The sequence below is a fragment of the Gopherus flavomarginatus genome, unplaced genomic scaffold, assembly GCF_025201925.1.
Source record: "Gopherus flavomarginatus isolate rGopFla2 unplaced genomic scaffold, rGopFla2.mat.asm mat_scaffold_111_arrow_ctg1, whole genome shotgun sequence".
Lineage (NCBI taxonomy): Eukaryota > Metazoa > Chordata > Testudines > Testudinidae > Gopherus > Gopherus flavomarginatus.
Window position 1 is genome coordinate 189,892 of NW_026114639.1, and position 14,655 is coordinate 204,546.

General features: G+C 58.8%; 1 long non-coding RNA gene and 1 other non-coding gene across 2 annotated transcripts in view; both read right to left on the bottom strand.

The window, feature by feature from the left end:
- The window catches only part of LOC127041949 (uncharacterized), a 111,831-nt gene that overhangs the window by 15,801 nt on the left and 81,375 nt on the right, over positions 1 to 14,655 (bottom strand). The gene's annotated exons all lie outside the window — the stretch shown is intronic.
- On the bottom strand, positions 2,942 to 3,013 carry TRNAQ-CUG (transfer RNA glutamine (anticodon CUG)). The gene has a single exon. It is a non-coding gene; the product is annotated as a tRNA-Gln (tRNA).

Here is a 14,655-nt window from a genome sequence, read left to right on the forward strand (position 1 = left end):
CACTGGCTAATAGCCCTTGATGGACTTATCCCCCATAATCTTACCTAGTTCTTTTTTGAACCCTGTTATAGTCTTGGCCTTGACAACATCCTCTTGCAAGGAGTTCCACAGGTTAACTATGCAACTGCCCTGAGTTTACCACCCCCTGCCCTGGCCAGGTTGTATATGGAAAAGAGGATGAGGATGAGGAGAGCCATGATGTGTCTGTCAGTGGCTGGTGACTCAGTTTCCTCTAGGCAGCAGTGCTGCAGGCTCCTTTGGTCTGTGCCCATGCAACTCTGTCTGGGGAAGGGGGAGTAGAGGTTCATGCTTCCTAGCCCCATGCCCCATCCCCAGCAGCTGGAGAATCCAGGCCAAATTTAACCCTGGAAGCTGGGCCGGGATTAGCCTGGGTTGGGGAGGAATTGGGAGGGCGACAGATGCTCCTGCTGTGAGGGAAGATCCTCCCATTTCCTGCCAACCCCCTTCACTCCTTGCAGCACATCACCCCCACTAGCATTTCTTTCTCTGTCATGGGAGCTGTCTGCTGCTTGCTTCTCCCTTAGCATCGTCTCTCCCCATCCTCGGGCACTGGCATTGCCCATCATGTGCAAATAGGCAGGCCCCGGTGTGCCCCATGGCACTACCCTGCAATTGTGGGGGCAGCTGTTGGATGGAGCCATATCGAAATATGGGGATGGGCAAGGCTGGGGACCAGGACTCTTGGGTTCTCCCCTCAAATGTGGGAGGGGAGTGGAGGTTAGGGGGTAGAGGGGGGGAGGGGCAGGGCTGGGATCCAGGGATACTTCTTTTTCTGGTTTTCTCCACCTCTTGCAGCTGCCTTGGTCCTTTCAGTGCGTTTCTTGTTCCAAATTCATTTGCTTACTTGTGTAACTCACCCCAGAGGTGGCTGCATTTCATTGTTGAGTGAGGCACCCTTGGCTGCATCACCTCCTAACCGTGCCTCTCTCCCCCTTCGGGTGACCCTGCAGCACTCAGCAAATATCCATAAGATCATGGGGCACTTTGAGCACTGGGCAGGCAGGGGCCAGGCGCCCAGCCCTCCCTTCAGTGAATGGGACCCAGCATTTTTTCAGGGATTAAAAAGGGACAAAGGGGGGCAATCAGAGGAGGGGATGGCCAGGGTCTGAGCAGGGGGTGGAAATTGACTGGTCGGGGGGTCAAGCAGCTGGAGGCAGAGTTAGGAGAGGGGCTGAAGGGCAAAGTCAGGGAGGAGGGAAGAAGCCAGAGTTAAGCCCAGAGAGAGGCGCTGCCAGAGGGTCAAACCCCGGCACAGGCAGGGGCAGAGGGGGAACAGTTATCCCAGTGGGCTGAGACTCCAGTGTTTGCAAACATGGGTGGGGGGAGCAGAGGGCTTTTTTATTTCCGCTCTCACAGGCAGCACCTCTCAGTATGGGCTTCCCAGGGCTGGGCTCTTAAAGGCACAGGCATCCCACCGCCTAGACGCTGCAGCTCCTCTCTGATGTAACCTACTGAGGTGCTGCAGTAGGAGACTCAATTCAGTGAAACTGGGCATTCCCTATACGCCCCCCAGTCAGGGGGCTGTGCACCCCCTTCCCCGAATTTCCCCAACACCCCCTCCCTCAGTGGTCAGGTAGTTACATGCAGCGCTGCCAATGTTGGTTCCATTGGTTGCAAATTTGAATGGAAATTGAAACATTAACACACACTTTAAAAGCAGATACAACGTATGAAAACTACTTGTACCTGAGAAAGTAAAATAGGTTTGGAAAGTCTGGACAAAGCCGGGTTTCCTCACCCAGCTGTTGTGTTTGCTGACAATGTGGGTGCATTGGCTTCGGCAGTGTTGGCCAACCTTAGAATTTCAAATGATGATTTGTAAGTGAGGTGTGAATGAGCTCTCCCCTGGCAGCTACTGATGACCAGGGTTGGGAGGAGGCTTTGGGACCAGACTGTATTTACATGAACTCACCTACTCTGCTGAGGTATCCAGCGGACAGAGCTGGGCTGCCTCTGCTCTAGGCGCCCGGAGGAGGGAAGGTGTGTGGGGCTCCAGCCTGGGACTCTTCCTCCCTCCTGCCAAGCCCTGACTATTAATCCCAGCCCTGGCACTCCTTTCTTCAAGCGCCATGTGGGCCAGAGGAAAAGTGTGGTAGGAAGCACAAGGGCCAAGCTTGTGAACATCAGGTGCAGCAGCAAGAATCCCAACTATCAGGGTAGCAAGTTCTAGAGCCCTAACCCATTGTGGCCATCCCAGCCAAAGACCTGGCTCTAGGATGTGTGAGTCACCCAGCAGGAGGGGAAAGATTCACTCTTACACAGCTGGAGACAGGGAAGTTGGGCTCTGGGGCTTTACCACAAACATGGGTGGCAAGTTTGTAGAAATTTTGGTGTTGCCCAGAACCCACCCCCCAAACCCCTCCCCAAGGCTCTGGGAGGGGGTTTGGGGGGGACATGTGGGGTGCAGATCCTGGGCTGGGGATTAGGGTGCAGGAGGGGTGCAGGGTGCAGGCTCCAGGCTGGGGCAGGGGGTGGGGTTGTAGGAAGGGGTGAGAGGTGCAGGCTCTGGGAGGGAGTTTGGGGATAGGAGGGAGTGCAGGGCTGAGGATGAGGGATTCAAGGCTAGGGCAGAAGGTTGGGGTGTGGTGTGAGGCTGAAGATGGGGGGTTCATGCTGCGGGGGGCTCAGGGTGCAGAGGGATGAGGCGGCTCAGGGCAGCCTGCCTTGCTATTAGTGGTGGGCAGGCACTAGGACACTGGGGCAGCAGACAGCAGTTCTGCCCAAATCCCTCTACTCCAGCAGCAGGAGCAGGCAGGGGACAGGCGAACGCTGCTTTTTGTCAGGCAGGGACGCAGAGCGGCAGGGGGAGGGGTGGCAGGCAGGGGCCAGGGCCAGGGGAAGAGTCCCAGCTCCAAATATTCCTGGAGCCCGAGCACTGCAAATGTATATAACCTGCCACCTATGACCACAAGCCAACACAAGGTCCCACTGAGATTTGAACTCAGATTACAGGATTCAGAGTCCTGAGTGCTGCCCATTACACCATGGGAGCAGCTTGTGCTGCCTTCTTTGCACATCGGTGACCCTCATGGGGCTGCTTGTGTAAGGGGGCTCTTGGTCCGTTACTAAAACTTAGTGTGTGTGTGTGGGGGGGTTGGTTGGCTAGTTCCCAGCACCAATAGAAGGGGGAAGGATCAATGGGAAATCAGGACCCTGAGACTGACAGTCCCCAGGGACAATGGGGAGAGGCCAAAGCTCCAAGTTAGCTGCACTGACAGGCCAGGCAGTGTAATGAGGGAGTCACCAGGCCAGGGGGTCCCATCCTCCATGTGAGCTGGAACTGCCTGGGTGAGAGTGGGGCAGAGCTAAGGAGAGAGCAGGAGCCTGAGAAGAGCCGGTCAGCAGAGCTGTGCAGGTGTAGTGCCAGAAACTGCTGCATGTAGGAATTTGCAACCTGTAGCAGTTACTGATACCTTAGGTTGTTCTTATTTGCTGACTTGTCCTAATTGGCTAAAACTTGACAGTGGTTTCTCTAGCAAAGGCCAGTCCCTGGCCCCTTGGTCCAGACATCCTCCTTCATATCAGGCTAGGGTGACCAGATGTCAAAGATGAAATATCGGGACACGGGGGGTGGAGCAACAAAAAAAACCAGAGGGCCCCCCCGCCGCCAAGCGGCAGTGGCACAGCCCCATCTCCAACTAACTCTCGGGTCCGACCCCCGCTGCACCCCCAGCTCCCCCGTCCCTGGACCGGGGAGAGGCCGTTCCTTCGGGGTTGAGGCACTACCTTCCCTCCCCAGCTCTGCCAACGCACTGGGGAGTAGCTGTTTCTGAGGGGGTGGGGTGTTGTGTTCCCTCCCCAGCTCTGCCAGGAGAGTAGGGAGCGGCCCTTCATGCGGGAGTAGGGTGCTGGGTTCCCTTCCCAGCTCTGTGAGGCGACTGGGGAACGGCCATTCCAGGGAGGACGGGGCGCTGAGTTCCCTCCCCAGCTCTGCCAGGGGACTGGACAGCTGTCGTTTCTGCTGGGATGGGGCGCTGGGTTCCCTTCCCAGCTCTGCATTGGGACTGAGGAGCGGCTGTTTCAGGGGTCTAGGGTGCTGCCTTCCGTCCCCAGTTCTGCCAGGGGACTGGGGAGCGGCCGTTCCTGCGGGGGCAGGATGCTGGGTTCCCCTCCCAGCTCTGTGAGGGGACCAGGGTGTGGCCGTTCCTTCGGGGGCAGGATGCTGGGTTCCCCTCCCAGCTCTGTGAGGGCACTGGGCAGCTGTCATTCCTTGGGGGGTGGGCCGCTGGGTTCCTTGTCCAGCTCTGCAATGAGACTGGGGAGCAGCCGTGCTAGCAGGGGTAGGACGCTGCCTTCCCTCCCCAGCTCTGCTAGGGGACTGGGGAGCGGCCCTTCCGGCGGGGGTGGGGCACTGGGTTCCCTCCCCAGCTCTGCGAGGGGACTGGGGAGCGGCCGTTCCAGCAGGGGCCTGCGCGATGCCTTCTGTTGCCGACACAGAAGGTGCCCGGGGAAGCAACAGTGGTTCATTGCCCAGAGTGTGAAGCGCCAATGAACACACACCCGGGTGGAGAAGCAAGCAAAGTTTATTGGGATCTCAAATCGGTGAAAGGAGACGAACGCCTCAAATCATGCACCCCTACACAACCGGCTTGACCCTTTTTATAAGTTTTTTTCTCTTTCTTCTTTTTTCCCGTCCCTCCTCCTCCTCCTTCCTCCCCCCGTAGCAGTTACGTAAGCGCAGGTGCATTATGTAATCTTGGCCGCAGCAGCTCGTTAGTAAGTTTTCCTTCTGCAAGTTACCTTGTTCTTCTGCTAAAGGTGCACAGGCCTTATCCCCACTGCTTTAGACCGGTTTGAGCTGTGCTGCAACTGATAACTTACTGTTACACATTTCATTTCACAGCTGCTAGCTTTCTAGATCAAGCAGAGTTCAACATGGAGGAGCTTTGGTTCACTGAGGCCTAGATTTATGTCTAGTGACACCAACACCCCCATAGTACTGCCTGTGAACAGCCCCCCCTACGGTCTGCCCAGTCCTCCCCCACTGCTGTGTCCCCCCCCAGCTCCCACCCTGCCTCCCCCGCATGCTACTGCCTTTGAGTGTCCCCCCCTACAGTCTTCTCAGTCCCTCCCCCTGGCTGTGTCCCCTCCACGCAGCTCCCGCACTACCTCCCCTCACCCACTACTGCCTCTGAGCACCCCCCCTACGGTCTGCCCAACCCTACCCTCGGCTATGTCCTTCCCCCCAGCTCCCACCCTGCCTCCCCCATGCTACTGCCTCTGAGCAGCCCCCCCTACGGCCTGGCCAGTCTCTCCCCCAGCTATGTCCCCCCCAGCTCCCACTCTGTCCCCACCATGCTGCTGCCTCTGAGCAGCCCTCCCTAACAGTCTGCCCAGTCCTCCTCCTGGCTGTGTCCCCTCCCCCCCAGCACCCGCCCCGCCTCCCCCAATGCTACTGCCTCTGAGCAGCCCCCCCAAGTCTGCCCAGTCCCTCCCCCCGGCTGTGTCCTCTACCCCCAGCTCCCATCCTGCCCCCTCCATGTTATTGCCTCTGAGCAGCCCCCCCACGGTCTTCCCAATCCCCCCCTGGTTGTGTCCCATTCTCCAGCTCCCACTGTGCCTCCTCCCCATGCTACTGCCTCTGAGCAGCCCCCCCAACAGTCTGCCCAGTCCCTCCCCCCTGCTGTGTCCCCTCCCCCCCAGCTCCCGCCCTGCCTCCCCCTCATGCTACTGAATCTGAGCAGCCCCCCTATGGTCTGCCCAATCCTACCCTCGGCTGTGTCCCCTCCCCCCCAGCTCCCGCCCTGCCTCCCCCATGCTACTGCCTCTGAGCAGCCCCCCCCTACGGTCTGCCCAGTCCTCCTCCTGGCTGTGTCCCCTCCCCCCCAGCTCTGACCCCTGTCACATCCCCTCCTGTACACTTTCTCCCTGCAGCTTGCCCCATTCCCTGCTGAGTCCCAGCTTCACCCCATAACATCTCTCCAACCCCACCTCCCCTCATCACAGCCCTTACCCCCCTAGTGCCCTGGCCCCTGCTCCCCGGGGTGGGCTTGAGAGGCCCCCACTCCCCGACCGCTCCACTCCCCAGAATTGGAAGCTGCTGGCATTGAGGAAGGTGTGGCCTGGGCTGGCCCAGCTGCTTGGGCAGATCCTGGTAAAAGAGAGAAGAGCGGGCAAGGCTGAGGACCCTCCCTTGTCTCGGGGGTGGGGGGCAGGGGTCCCACAATTTGGCTCAGTGTCATCCTCCCACATACAGAGAAGACATCAGCTCCCAGCAGGCCAAGCTCCATCTCCAGCCCCGCTGGGATGAGATCACAATCCCCCAGTGCCCCCCGCCCCGCCACCACCATCAGCAGTCAAGCTGGGGAATCGCCCCCCTTCTCCCCTGCGAGGGCTGCAGGACTCCCTGCCCCCTCCAACACCAGCCTCCCTGCCATGTATCCTGGGGTGGGGTAGGATAAGGGTGAATTTATTCTTTCCATTGCCCAGATCTAGCCCTCAGCCCCGGTCTACCCATACGGGATCCAGGGTCTGGAGCAGTTGGCTCCTTACTGAGGGCTACAAGGAGCCACCAGCAGAAGGGAGTAGATTATCCACAGCTTTGCATCCACTCACACTGGTACCTGTCTCACACATGGGGAAACTGAGGAACCAGGGACGGTGATATGGCCTGCGCCAGCTCCAATTGGGAGTCTGTGGGAGAGCCAGGAAAAGAACCCAGGAGTCCTGGCTCCATGGGCAGCTTGAGACTCCTCCATTTGGGGGGGCTGGGAGGTCCCGGACGCGGCCCTGCCCCAAGGCCCGCTCCTACTCAGCCTCCTCCTGCCGAAGCTCCCCCACACTCCCCCTTCAGCCCCGCCCACACTCCACCCTCAGGCCCCCTTTGTTCCACTCCCCTGACCCCCTCCGCCTGCCTCTCATGTCTCTTCCCCCAAGGCCCTGCCACTTGTGCCCCTTCGCCCCCTACCCCAAGGCCCCCACCTGCCTGCCTGACGTTTGCACCCCTGCCCCTCTCCCCGTGGCTCCATGTGGGTGGATGGGAACTTGGGACAGGGCAGAGTGAGGATGGGGCCTTCAGAGGACGAGTGGGATCAGGGCCTCTGAGTGGAGCATGGGCCAGGTGCCTCCCCAGGCCCCTTCTAGTCACAGCCCATGCCTGGCTCCCAGCATCCGCTCCTCTAACCACTAGACTGCACTGCCCTCCCAAAGTGGGGATAAGAACCAGGAATCCTGGCTCCCAGCCAGGCTGCGAGTGGAGCAGGATGTACTGGCCATGGGTTCACCTGGGTATCACTTACCATCAGTTTGGATGATATCCCAGTCCTGACCTCCAGACTCACAGCTCTGCTGGTGACCCTCACTCCCCACCCGCAGCCGTCTGGGTTCCCCGCTGACCTCCCCAGTCACTGCGCTGCCCATGCCCTTCACTCCCGACCCGCAGCACCTGGTATCCCAATCGTGACCTCTAGACTCACAGCTCTGCTGGTACCCCATACTCCCGACCCCCAGCCCCCTGGGTTCACCCTAGCTGTAGCGGTGCCCCTCACTCCCGACCCGCAGCCCCCTGGGCACCTTCCAGCTCTGCCAGTGCCCCTCACTCCTGACTCGCAGCCCCTGTTATCCCAGTCCTGACCTCCAGACTCACAGCTCTGACGGTGCCCCTCACTCCTGACCCGCAGCTCCCTGGTTTCCCCCCAGCTCTAGCAGTGCCCCTCATGCCTGACCCACAGCCTCTGCTATTCCATTACTGACCTCTAGACTCACAGATCTGCTCGTGTCGCTCACTCCCAATCCACAGCCTCCTGGGCTACCCGCATAGCTCCCCAGTCACTGCGCTGCCGGAGCCCCTCACTCTCGATCCGCAGCCCCTTACTTCCGACCCGCAGCCCCTGCTATCCCAGTCCTGACCTGCTGACTCTCAGTTCTGCTGGTGACCCTCAATCCAGATCCGCAGCCCCCTGGGCTTCCCCCAGGTCTACCGGTGCCCCTCACTGCTGACCCGCTGCCCCTGGGCTCCCTGCAGCTCTGACGGTGCCCCTCACTCCCGAACCACAGCCCCTGCTGTTCCAGTCCTGACATCAGGACTCATAGATCTGCTGATGCACCTCACTCCCGACCTGCAGCCCACTGGACTCCCCGCTGAGCTCCTAAGTCACCGCACTGCCAGAGCCCCTCACTCTCAACCCGCAGCCCCTCCTATCCAAGTCCTGACCTCCAGACTCACAGCTCTGCTGGGGTCCTTCACTCCCAACCCGGAGCCCCTGCTAACCCTGTCCTGACATCCAGTATCACAACTCTGCTGGTACCCCTCACTTCCAACCCTCAGCCCTCTGGATTCCCCCCAGCTCTAGTGCTTACCCTCACTCCCGACCCGCAGCCCCTGCTATCCTAGTCCTGAACTCCAGACTCATAGCTCTGTTGATGCCCCTCACTCCCTATCCACAGCCCCCAGGGGGTCCCACAGCTCTACCGATGCCTGTCATTCCCGACGTGCAATCCTCTGGGCTTCCCCCAGCTCTACAGGTTCCCCTCACACCCGACCCGCAGACTGCTGTGCTCCCCGCTGAGCTCCCCAGTAACTGTGCTGCCATTGCCCCTCATTTCCGACCACTGCCCTCTGGGCTTCCCTCAGCTCTACCGGTGCCCCTCACTCCCGACCCGCAGCCCCCTGGGCTCCCCGCTAGGCTCTCCAGTCACTGTGCTGCCATTGCCCCTCACTCCCAACCCACAGCCCCTTGGGCTCCCTTCAGCTCTGATGGTGCCTCTCACTGCAGCCCCGCAGCCCCCTGAGCTCCCCACTGAGCTTCCCAGTCACTGCGCTCCTGGTGCCCCTCACTCCCGACCTGCAGCCCCCTGGGATTCCCCCTGCTCTACTGGTGCCCCTTGTGATGGAGTATGAACTGTCTGTGTGGGGGATGGGAGAGGAGGAGGTAACTTCAGGTGAGGGACAGGACCTGAGCCTGTAACCTGAGTGATGCAGGGGCGACGGGAGTTCAAAACCTTGGCCCGAAAAGGTGGACAAAGGCAGAGAGCTGACTAGAGAGGGTTTGGACAGTTTCAGTTTTACGGCTGGGTGGTTGGAATTCAGGGAATCCCAAACTGGGGACAAAACACTCTGAACCCCCAGAAGGACCAGATTGAGGGGTCCTGGTCGTGCCTACAAGCTCTGCTGTCACCTGTGTTCCTGTTGTCCAATAAACCTTCTGTTTTACTGGCTGGCTGAGAGTCACTGTGAGTCCCATGAAAAGGGGTGCAGGGCCGGACTCCCCCACACTCTGTGACAACTGGTGGCAGCAGCGGGATCTACTGCACCCTGTGGACGACTCTTCCTGCAGTAAGTGACTGGGGAGCAGTAAAACTAAGGGACGATTGTAGGGGTGATTAAGCCCTGGGAGTGTGTGACCAGAGAGAAGGACTTTGCAGTAACAGGGTCCCCCGGGGGATTGCAGTGAGCGATCCCAGGGGTGGAGGAGTCTGCGGATCAACCCTGGCAGATGGGTGGTGACCTCAAGAAGGGCTGGTGCACTAAGGGTCTCCCTGGAAACCACGGGGAGCAGTGAGCACTCCGGCCTGGGAGTGGCCAGCAGGAAGATGTATGCCAAGTGGTTTAAGTGCGACCTGGTTGGGCTGTGCAAGCAGAGGGGGCTGCGCAGAGGGAGGCTCACAGAAGACCAGCTGATTGCCCAGCTGGAGGAGGGAGATCACTTAAATGAACTGATCACTGTCTCTGAGGGGAGCAGCCTAGTAGATGCAGCGCAGACACCTTTGTCTGTCCCCACTGGGAGTGGTCAGCCGGTGGCTGAGGGCTTCCCGACACCCCCTCTTCCTATGCCTAGGGGAAGGGTCAGAAGGAGCCCAGCGAATACCGAGGGCACCGAGGGCACCCCGGCCAGCAGAGGATCCTCCAGGCAAAGCTCGCCCTCCAGCAGGGGATCGTCCCGGCTACGCTCGGCATCCGTGGAGCATAAGCGGCTGGAATGGGAGAGAGAGCTAAAACTGAGAGAGCTGGAGGATCGTGACCGACAGAGAGAACATGAAGAGAGACAAAGACAGCGAGAACAGGAGGAAAAAGCGAGAAAGAGGGAATATGAAGAATAACAGCATCAGTATGAGCTAGAACTGGCTCGGCTGAGGAACAGCGGGGCCCCCAACTGCAAGGAGTGAGGGGGCCCAGGACTGCACGGAGCTTTGGTAGGTGCATTCTAGCTCAGCGTAAGGAGGGGGAGGACATGGATGACTTCCTGGTTGCTTTTGAGATGGCCTGCGAGCTGCACCAGGTAGATCCTGCGGACAGGCTCCAAGTTCTCACTCCCTTACAGGACCCCAAGGCCATGGCATTGTACCGCCAATTGGGAGATGCTGAGAAAGGGAACTACGAACTATTCAAATGGGCCCTGCTGCGCGAGTTCAGGCTGACTCCTGAGATGTAATGAGAGAGTTTCCGGGATCAGTATAAAACCCCTGAGGTCTCATATCTGCTACTAGCCGTCCACATGGAAGGATACACCAGCAAGTGGGCCAGTGGGGCCCAGATGAAGGGGGACCTGGTTAAACTGCTAGGACTGGAGCAACTGTATGAGCAGTACCCATCCGACCTTAGGCTGTGGTTGAGGGACCAAAAAACAGAGGACCCGCAACATACAGGGCAGCTGGCCGATGAGTTTGTGAAGATCCGGTCGGGAGGTGACAAGGAGGAATCCCAAAGAAACAGGCCCACAGCGATGCAGAGAGAGTCTCATCCTGGGACCTCCCAAAGAGGTAATAGGGAGAATCCCGTCCCAAGGAGAACGCCCAGGGACACGGCTCAGAAAGGCTGCGGCCTCAGAACAAGCCAGCTAGAGAGAGAGCATGTCTCCATCCCTGTCTCAGCTGCTGAGTTCCAGGCTGAGTTGCAGAAAAATCCCTCATTCTGGTAGTAGATTTCGCCACTAGCTACCTCGAGGCGGTGGCCTTGTCTTCTATCGAAGCAGACACTGTGGCAGATGCGCTGCTGACCATTTTCAGCCTGGTGTGGTTCCCCAAGGAAGTCTTAACGGACCAGGGGTCCAACTTCATGTCAACCCTGCTCCAGTGCTTGTGGGAGAAATGTGGAGTCCGGCACAGCCGGGCCTCAGCGTATCACCCCCAGTCCAACGGGCTGGTGGAAAGATTCAATGAGACGCTGAAGATGATGCTAAAAACATTTATGAACCAGCATCCGCAGGACTGGGACAAGTACTTACCTCACCTGCTGTTTGCGTATAGGGAGGTACCCCAGGAATCTACCTGAGCAAGAAGTTGCTACCACGGGAGCAGAACTACGCGGCCATCGAGAAGGAATGCCTGGCCATGGTGTGGGCCCTTAAGAAACTGGAGTCATATGTCTTTGGCCGACACTTCAATGTGTACACCGACCACTCTCCTCTGACTTGGCTGCACCAGATGAAAGGAGCCAACGCCAAGCTCCTGAAGTGGAGCCTGCTCCTGCAGGGCTATGACATGGACATGGTCCACGTGAAGGGAAGTGCCAACTGATAGCGGATGCGATGTCCCGGAAAGCGGGGCCCTGAACTTCCCCAGGTCACTGGTCAGAGTTACCCCGCTCAGTTCAGTCTCGAAGGGGGAAGAGATTTGATGCAGTAGGGACTGTCTGTGTGGGGGGATGGGAGAGCTAGGGAGGACGTTAGGTGAGGGACAGGATTTTTAAGCCTGTAACTTGAGCCGGGAACGGGGAGAGGGTGTCAGCACCTTTGCCCAGGAAGCTGGACAAAGGAATCGGCCGACTGGAGGAATGGCAGTTCAGTTTCTGTTTTGGGCTGGGTGGCTGGAATTCAGGGTATCCTAAGCTGGGATCCAAGTACCCTGAACACCCAGAAGAACTAGATTGAGTGGTCCTGGTTGTGCCTCCACGCTATGCTGTAATCTCCATTCCTGTGTCGAATAAACCTTCTGCTTTACTGGCTGGCTGAGAGTCACTGGGAGTCCAGGAAGAGGGGTGCAGGACCGGATTTCCCCACACTCCGAGACAGGAGTGTGCTAGGTCGCTGTCTTCCCTCCTCGGCTCTGTGAGGGGACTGGGCAGCGGCCGTTCCAGCGGGTCGGGGTGCTGGGTTCCCTCCCCAACACTGTGAGGGGCCTGGGTAGTGGCCTTTCCGGTGGGGGAGGAGCGCTGCCTCCCCTCCCCAGCTCTGCGAGGGGACTGGGTAGAGGCCGTTCCAGCGGGTCAGGGTGCTGGGTTCCCTCCCCAACACTGTGAGGGGACTGGGTAGTGCCCTTTCCGGTGGGGGAGGAGCGCTGCCTCCCCTCCCTGGCTCTGCGAGGGGATTGGGGAGGGGCCGATCCAGCTGGGGCGGGGCACTGCCTTCCACTCTGGCTCTGCGAGGGGACTGGGGAGGGGCTGATCCAGCTGGGGCGGGGCACTGCCCTGCCTTCTACTACGGCTCTGCGAGGGGACTGAGGAGGGGCTGATCCACGTGGGGCGGGGCACTGCCTTCTACTACGGCTCTGCGAGGGGACTGGGGAGCGGCTGTTCCTGCAGGGGCAGGGCGCTGGGTTCCCTCCCCAGCTCTGTGTGGGGACTGGGGAGCGGATGCTCCAGCGGGGGTCGGGGCGATGCCTTCTGTTGCCGACACAGAGGGTGCCCGAGGCAAGCAACAGTGGTTCGTGCCCAGAGTGCGAAGCGCCAATGAACACACCCCAGGGTGGAGAAGCAAGCCAAGTTTATTGGGATCTCAAAGTGGTGCAAGGAGAGGAACGCCTCAAATCATGCACCACTACAGAAGCAGCTTTTCCCTTTTTATAAGTTTTTTTTTCTCTTTCTTCTTTCTTCCTCCACCCTCCTCCTTCTCCTTCCTCCCCCTGTAACAGTTACGTAAGCGCAGGTGCATTAAGTAATCTTGGCCGCGGCAGCTCGTTAGTAAGTTTTCCTTCTGCAAGTTACCTTGTCCTTCTGCTAAAGGTGCACAGGCCTCATCACCACTGCTTTAGACCGGTTTGAGCTGTGCTGCAACTGATAACTTACTGTTACACATTTCATTTCACAGCTGCTAGCTTTCTAGATCAAGTAGAGTGCAACATGGAGGAGCTTTGGTTCACTAAGGCTTAGATTTATGCCTAGTGACACCAACACTGGGGAGCAGCCTTTCCTGCAGGGGTGGGGCGCTGCCTTCCCTCCCCAGCTCTGCATGGGGAATGGGCAGCGGCCGTTCCTGCGGGGGTGGGGCGCTGGGTTACTCTCCCAGCTCTGGGAGAGGAATGGGGAGCGACCGTTCCTTCCAGGGGCAGGGCGTTGCCGTCCCTCCCCAGCTCTGCCAGGGGACTCATAAGCAGCCTTTCCTGTGTGGGCGGGGCGCTGGGTTACTCTCCCAGCTCTGCGAGGGGACTCTGGTGCCGCCGTTCCTGCGGTTGCGGGGCGCAGGGTTCCCTTCCCAGCTCAGCGACGGGACTGGGGAGCTGCCGTTCCAGCGAGGGTGGGGCACTTTCTTCCCTCCCCAGCTCTGCAATGGGACTGGGGAGCGACCGCTCCTGTGGGGGTGGGGCATTGGGTTCACTTCCCAGCTCTGCGATGGGACTGGGGAGCGGCCGTCCCTGCGGGGGCGGGTCGCTGTGTTTCCTCCCCAGCTCTGCGAGGGGACTAGAGAGTGGCCGTTCCAGTGGCAGTGGGGTGCTGCCTTCCTTCACCAGCTCTGCGAGGGGAATGGGGAGCGGTCTTTCCTAAGGGGGCGTGGTGCTGTGTTCCCTCCTCAGCCCTGAGAGGGGACTTGGGAGCAGCCATTCCTGCAGGGGTGGGGGGCTGTGTTCCCTCCCCAGCTCTGTAAGGGTACTAGGTAGCGTCGTTCCTGCGAGGGTGGGGCGCTGCCTTCCCTCCTTAGCTGTGTCCGGGGACTTGGGAGTGGCCATTCCAGCGGGGGTGGGGCGCTGGGTTCCTGACCCAACTCTGGGAGGATACAGGGGAGGGGCAGTTCCAGCTGGGGCAGGGCGCGGACTTCCGTTCCCAGCTCTGGGAGGGGCCTGGGGAGTGGTGGTTGCAGCGGGGGCGGGCGGCGCTGGCTTCCCTCCTGTCATAAACAGATGGTTAAGGGTTAATGTCTCTTTTACCTGTAAAGGGTTAAGAAGCTCAGTGAACCTGGCTGACACCTGACCAGAGGACCAATCTGGGGAGAAGATACTTTCAAATCTTGGTGGAGGGAAGTCTTTGTTGTGCTATTTGTTTTGTTCTTTGTTCACTCTTGGGGCTAAGAGGGACCAGACGTGCAACCAGGTTTTCTCCAATCTTTCTGAATCAGTCTTTCATGTTTCAAAGTAGTAAGTATAGCCAGGAAACATGGATCAATCTTATGTTTGTTTTCTTTACTTGTAAATGTGTCTTTTGCTGGAAGGATTTTTACCTCTGTTTGCTGTAACTTTGAATCTCAGGCTAAGCGAGGCGGGGAAGTCCCTCTAGGCTATATAAATCTGAATACCCTATAAAACATATTCCATCCTGATTTTACAGAGATAATTTTTACCTTTTCTTTCTTTAATTAAAAGCTTTCTATTTTAAGAACCTGATTGATTTTTTTCCTTGTTTTAAGACCCAAGGGGATTGGGTCTGAATGCACCAGAGATTGGTGGGGGGTAAAGGACGGGGGGGAGGTTAATTCCTCTTTGTTTTAAGATCCAAGGAGTTTGGATCAGTGTAGCCTCTCAGGGTAACCCAGGGAGGGGAAAGTCTGG